Source organism: Cebus imitator, unplaced genomic scaffold (assembly GCF_001604975.1).
Source record: "Cebus imitator isolate Cc_AM_T3 unplaced genomic scaffold, Cebus_imitator-1.0 Scaffold231, whole genome shotgun sequence".
NCBI lineage: Eukaryota > Metazoa > Chordata > Mammalia > Primates > Cebidae > Cebus > Cebus imitator.
In genome coordinates this window covers 440,558-447,324 of record NW_016107546.1, presented here as the reverse complement: position 1 = coordinate 447,324, position 6,767 = coordinate 440,558, and the positions used below count along the sequence as shown (strand labels likewise).

General features: G+C 40.4%; 1 long non-coding RNA gene across 1 annotated transcript in view; it reads right to left on the bottom strand.

Moving 5' to 3' along the window:
- Positions 1–512: 512 nt before the first annotated feature.
- Positions 513–6,767, bottom strand: part of LOC108281723 — a 25,376-nt gene continuing 19,121 nt past the window's right edge. The window contains exons 2-4 of the long non-coding RNA XR_005195290.1: positions 4,834–4,997; positions 876–948; positions 513–615 (exon numbers count right to left, since the gene is read on the bottom strand). This is a non-coding gene — a long non-coding RNA (uncharacterized LOC108281723). The remainder of the gene's footprint in view (positions 616–875; positions 949–4,833; positions 4,998–6,767) is intronic.

Below are 6,767 nucleotides of genomic sequence, written 5' to 3'. Positions count from 1 at the left end.
CTGAGATTGCAGCAACCTCTGCCTCCTGGGTTCAAGCGATTCTCCTGCATCAGCCTCCTGAGTAGCTGGAACTACAGGCGTGTGCCACCATGCCCAGCTAAGTTTTGTATTTTTAGTAGAGATGGGGTTTCACCATATTGGCCACGCTGGTCTTGAACTCCTAACTTCAAGTGATCTGCCCGCTTCGGCCTCCCAATGTGCTGGGATCACAGGTATGAACCACCATGTCTGGCCATAGCCAATAGCTTTTTAAGGGCTGGAACTGTCCTAGTCAATGTCAGACTGCCCTATATTATCAACACAGAAAGTATTTAGTGGAAATTCAGTCAATTGTTTGGTTCCTTTAAGCCAAATTTAAAACTATGGAATAGATCTCTAACAAAGAATAGCATTTACACTTACCAAGTTCTGCAAACTAAACATGTCGAGGAAAAAAAAAAGCCAGCTTTGTCCATACATTTCTACTAAATTTCAGATGAATTTTTCAAATTGCAAAATCACTTTTACCTGCAACAGAAGCAAAGGTAAATTTTCAGGGGTGTACTCTCTTAGGCAGCTCTCTAGCTCCCTCTGCATGATGTCTGCCTGAACAACAAGGGGCTCCGACTCAGCCACCTAAACCCAAATAACTAAGTTTTAACATCCCAAATTAAAGAACTGTAAAATTTCAAATATCACAAAATCAGATATTTCCAAGGAAAAAATGGCCTGCTCTGATCCAGTGGTTACACTGAATAGTGGACTGTTCTCTTCTTACAAATACTGGTAATAGCATCAGCTGTTTGTCTGCAAAAATCAACTGTTTCTGCTAAAAGTTACCAAGTCAGCAAAATCAAACTTACTGTTGTATTGAAATAGCCCACTCTCCTACTCACCTGTAAGGTTTTCTTCAGTGCCATTTCCTTCTCTCTTCTAAAGTAATAAATGTCCTTTGGCATTTGAACAGAGCTGCAGAAAGATTTATGCAATAGGAGTGGTAATTACAGAAGCTGTAATAGACCAGATTATAGATAGGCCATGATTAATCTGTAACTCTTCACAACTGCTCATTTCTGAATAAGTATATCATATTATACTGGATTATTGAGGGCATGCAAAGGCCATATCCTTTTGTTTTGGTCAGAATCTTTTTTGATTCTTCTTTGATTAGCATGTTTGTTAAACATTTCCCTGTGTCAATTCTTCTCTCTCCTCCCCATACAAACATAGTATGTCTGTCTACCTTTGATTCACCTCACTATTTCCTACTGCAGAGTATAGGGAGGGATACAATGGTGAGGATTTTTATTTCCCCACCTGTCCCTCCAGCAACCTTATCTCTGACAAATATTGTGCCTATCAGATCCCATTTTCACCTAGTTGTCACACAAAACCAGCTTTGTGTAATTTAAAACAAAATGCTTTTATTTTTGTGTTCTTGATGAATTATCTGTTGGGGGGTGGGGAATAACTCTCAAATATTAAACATGAAATTCTTCAGGAATTATTTTAACCAAACTGACTGCTTTAGGAAAATTACTGATTCCTAGGAAAAACATTTATAGCAGAAGTGCCTGTTTAAGCAGCCTTGTGGATTCCTGTACATGGCCAGTTGTGAGGAGTTGTTGTTTTTACCATGGACTCTGATACAAGCAGGCACAAGCTGTGGAATCACCTGTCAAGAGGGTGGGACCCTGGGTCAGGAACAGCAGAGCGCTCCACATTAGGGATAAGATATATCCCAAGGTGGCCGGGTGCAGTAGCTCACGCCTGTAATCCCAGCACTTTGGGAGGCCAAGGTGGGCGGATCACGAGGTCAAGAGATCAAGACCATCCTGGTCAACATGGTGAAACCCCGTCTCTACTAAAAATACAAAAAATAGCCAGGCATGGTGGCATGTGTCTGTGGTCCCAGCTACTCGGGAGGCTGAGGCAGAAGAATCGCTTGAACCCAGGAAGCAGAGGTTGCAGTGAGCTGAGATTGCGCCACTGCATTCCAGCCTGGTGACAGAACAAGACTCCGTCTCAAAANAAAAAAAAAAAAAAAAAAAAAAAAAAAAAAAAAAAGGTATCCCAAGGTTTGGCAGCTTTGGAAACATCAGGAAACAGCAACCCTGATGCAGACATCACTTTCTCAAGATAGTATTTTGCAGACATTGGCAAGGGGCCACAGCAGGTCATTCTGGAACACAGGTGAGAAACCACCTAGAGATTATGAAGGAGGAGTAAGCAGTGACATTTAGGTTAATATTGTTCATATGGCCCTATCAGTTCCCAGGTAAGTTTTAAGGGAAGATAAAACTTACACTGTTGGTTTGTACACTTGCCAGCAATTTCCCTCGCTGCAGGCAGTGGTTCTGTGAAAAGAACCCCAGGCTGACTGTCAAGAAATTAATCAGCCAAGTGAGCCTCAGCAACCCATTTAGACAAATTGTGTCAAATTTCCACCCCTGAGGTTGGAGATAATGCCCCTCTTATTTCCTAACATCTTGGCTTTAATGGAAAAAAAAAGAGGGAGCTCTGAAAGGGTTTTGAGAATAAAAGCGGTAATAAACATAAGGCATAATTTCTGTGTACTGAAAACTGGTTGCAGCCTCGTGGCCGTGGGGAACGAGTAATGAACCAAAAAAGGGATTACTTATTACCTTATTACCAAGCAGTTAGAGAAACAGAAGAAACTTTCCCCTGCCCTCTTGTCTCCTTATCTTTGACATATTGGGAGATGGGGAGGGTCATGGGCTTAACTACTCAGCCCCTCTCTCACTCAGATCTTGTCTTTCCTCTCACTGAACCTCCAAGTGCCTGTGGATGACCCAGAAGAGACTGGTGTACATAAATAATGTATACATCAACCTGCAAAAAGATTTACTCGTATGTTCATCAAGCCTTGTTCATTCAACATACATTCATTCATTTATTCATTCAGCAAGAATTTATGAAACAACCACTGCAAAGTCTTCGGTTTGTGGAGTAAAACGAGGGAAAAGATGAAAAAAAAAAAAAAAGGAAGGAAGGAAAAATGATTAAGACACACAGTTCTCCTGAAGACCTCAATAGATTTTTCAGGCTACTAGAATGAGAATGTTAAAGTGAATATCAGGAGTAGATATTTCCGTATCCCTTGGACTCTAGAACCTAGCACAGCTCCTGGAAAACAGAAGGTGCTCAAGAAGTATTTGTTAGACTAACAGATTCTTCCATGTGCAGTATTGTGTGGTTTGGGGGAGTAGACAAATAAGGCTATCCAGGATTTCCCATCACTCTATTCTAAGAGACATCAGAAAGCCTTTCTTATCCCAGTGTACACTGGGGAGTCGCTTGCCTGACATTCTGACATTTAAATCACAATAATATCAACACTTGATCTTTGCATTGTGTTTTCTTGTTTAAAAATACTTTGACGTGCATCATCTCATTATCCTCACGACCTTATGTAGATAGGCAAGGTATATATTTTTAACCTTGTTTTTCAAATAAAGAAACCAAAGTTGAGAGAGATTATGACTTGCAGGGTTCCATGATCTTTCCATCTCATCACACAATCTGATTGCCTTCAGACACCTAGTGGTTTTAAATACTAATTTAAAAACATATGAAATGCTGGTTCTTCAGAATTGTCTTTGGAATGAAATACGAATTCACCTGCTTACTGCATCTTCTGATCTCTCCCAACTTCTCACCACCCACATTGTGTTTTCTCAATTATTCAACCTACCATGGTTCTCATACTGTTTCCTTTGATCAATTGTGGCAGTCACAAAAACAGAGGAATATGAAGGTCCTGGGCCCATGAGACTTGCCATTAGGGGCTGATCTGTGTCTCTCGTTTCTCTACAAGAACTTGATCACTGTTGTTGGCAGCATTTACCTATAGAAGAGCTCCTAATGAAACAGGCTGACGGGCTTCCGGTTGTGATCTACTCTAGAGAAGAACAGAAGCCCCTACTGAAGCTCTAGCTTACTTAACTCTCCGCAAATCAGTAGCAAAAGACCCAAGAAATTATTAACCGCAAGTTCCTACTTTGGGGGGCTAGAGACTTCCGTGAAGTCCCACATGTTAGAACTCAAACTCAACCTACAATTACCCCTTCCTCATTTTTGTGCTAAGAATAACGCTTGGGGTGAACATTTAAAATACTAATGCTACATCTGATGTATCAAGAAGCATATTGAGCAAGTGCGCAAGCACTAGAAAAACCCCTCCTATATATGCCCTGATGTAACCCTTCTCTATCAAAAGATCCTATAAAACTAACCCATACACTACCCTGGGGGAGCAGCTCTTTCCTTTTCTTTTATTGGTGCTGGCTCCCTTGTGCGCAAGCTGAATAAACTTCACTTTGCTGCTCTGTTTGGTGATCTCTGTTGATTTCTATCCTGGGAGACAGCAAGAATCTACAGTGCTGGTAACACTCACCGAACATTGTTTTGCATAATGTATTACCAAATACCTAGCATTATTTCAGCTTTTAAATTTCTCACCAAAATCAAGATCAAATTCAATTAAAATATTATTGGATAAAATGAGATCTCCTTTCATTAAGTATGATTTGTATTATAGCTTCTGTAACTTTAAGACAATAGCATTAGTGAACATGTAAAAACACGTTTACATTTTCTTTGGTAAGACATTTGCTTGGATCTGTCTTAACAAATCTAGAATATAGAAAAATCTTAGAGGCAGCAATCAGATTAGAAATGGGTACCTGAAACTGCCATTGTACACTATTTATCTGAACTTGAGATAGTGTCAATTGTCCAGGTAAAAAGAAGAGAGGGCGCTGATGGAGATTATGGAGTGAGAGTGAGGGGTAAAGCCCCTGAAGAGCACACCTTCTCACTGCCACTATTTACCTGTAAACTTGATTAGCTGTTCCAGGAAGAGCTCCCAGCTCTTCTGTCTCAGACCTCAGTTCAGTCAGTTGCACAGCCAGTTTTTCTCCAACAACTGGACTCTTTCTGTGGAAGTGATCTTGTAAATTTCATCCAAGATTTGCATTTGCTGTTTTTCTGTATCCCTGAAAAAGAGGATCACAAAGCTTGATGTCCTCAGTGACCATTACCCAGCATGTGGAGCTTTGTCTATCTTTGTCCAATAAATCATGTCTACTCTGTAGTAACGCATGCTTTTGCAATTTGAAGAAACAGCCAGGTTAGGCTGTTTGTAGTTTAATTAACATCTAGTAAACAGTAGAGAAAAAGTAGGTTAGAATCTTCATTGGCCATGCCTTTGATTAGCCCAGTTCACCTTCAAAAATATCTCTGCTCTGGCTCTGTCTCTTGAGGTTTAATAAGTGAGAATGCATCCCCCCCCACCACCCCTCACCTCTGCAGTCTTGACAAATATTTGTGAGGATTACACACTAACTGCTGTGAGTGGCAGTTGTTGCTGACTTCTAATAGAAAATTGTACTTATGCATTTGAATGTGTTTTCTTAATTTTGACTGTCTACATTTAGCATACTGGTTTTACCATTAAATAACAGCTGATAACCTACCACCCCAGCTTACCTTGTTCACAGTCTGTTAAATTCAACATTATTGTTTAGTAAGTACTTAGTGTTAACATTCTAATTAACAATGTATATTAACTGCATGACTCAGAAGTCCTGGGACCCATAAATTGCAGGGGATTCAATAGATGAAGTATTTCCTTGTATTACTGCTGACCTTACCTGTCCTGGACAAGTAGGTTAAGTCTTTCTTAGGCCACATTAGAGAGATTTAAAATACTTAAACCTTCTTTTTTTCCTTTGATATTTCTAGATTCTCATCTTTTCTTTCAGAGATGTTTCATTTTTTCAAGTTAATCTGCTGTCATTTCAACAAATAATTAAGCTGTAGAGATGTTTTGTATAGAGGCTTCCTTTGGGAGCCATTTATTCTTATTCTCAATATATTAAAAATGGAAATGATCATCCACGTTCAGTCCATGCTGTGAACCTGACTAGTAATAAATCTGTCATGTTTGGCATACCATTGGAACTCAATAAAATGCAGTGTTATTATTCTTAGCAAAAGTAAAATGTTGTTCTAGAAAATATTTGCCATTTGGCAGTGTCCTTTCAAGTTGGACAAACAGTTAAACAGCTGCCTTAACAGCTGCATTCCAAACGGCAGCCAAGAGTGGCAGCAACATAGACTGGCTGATGATTCTCCCAAAGGGCAGACATTCTGCCTTCATTTCTTGATCAGTTTTAACACTTCACATCTCAGAAATGAGAACATTTAATCCTGAACTATTTAGTTTGCAACACAGTCAAGTACAGTATTCAGAAAATTAACATAACGAGGTCAGTCTTTGACAACTGTCCATGAAATGAATCCAACCCAGAGAAACACATGCCTGCTGAGCACCCATGTCTAGTTTTAAAGAGACAACTGTTTATTTGGAGGGGGATGGGAGGTGTGCTTCATTTATTGAGAACCTACTGTGTGTCAGGCAAGCACTGGGACCTCATTTAGTCTTAGAAAAGAGATTGCGAGGTCAAGCAAGGTGGCTCACGCCTGTAATTCCAGCACTTTGGGAGGCTGAGGTGGGCGGATCACCAGGTCAGAAGATCGAGACCAACCTGGCCAACACGGTGAAACCCTGTCTCTACTAAGATACAAAAAATTAGCCAGGTGTGGTGGCGCGTACCTGTAGTCCCAACTACTTGAAAGGCTGAGGCAGGGGAATTGCTTGAACCCAGGAGGCAGAGGTTGCAGTGAGCCGAGATCATGCCACTGCACTCCAGGCTGGCAACAGAGTGAGAGAAAGAAAAAAAGAAAGAAAGAAAGGAAGGAAG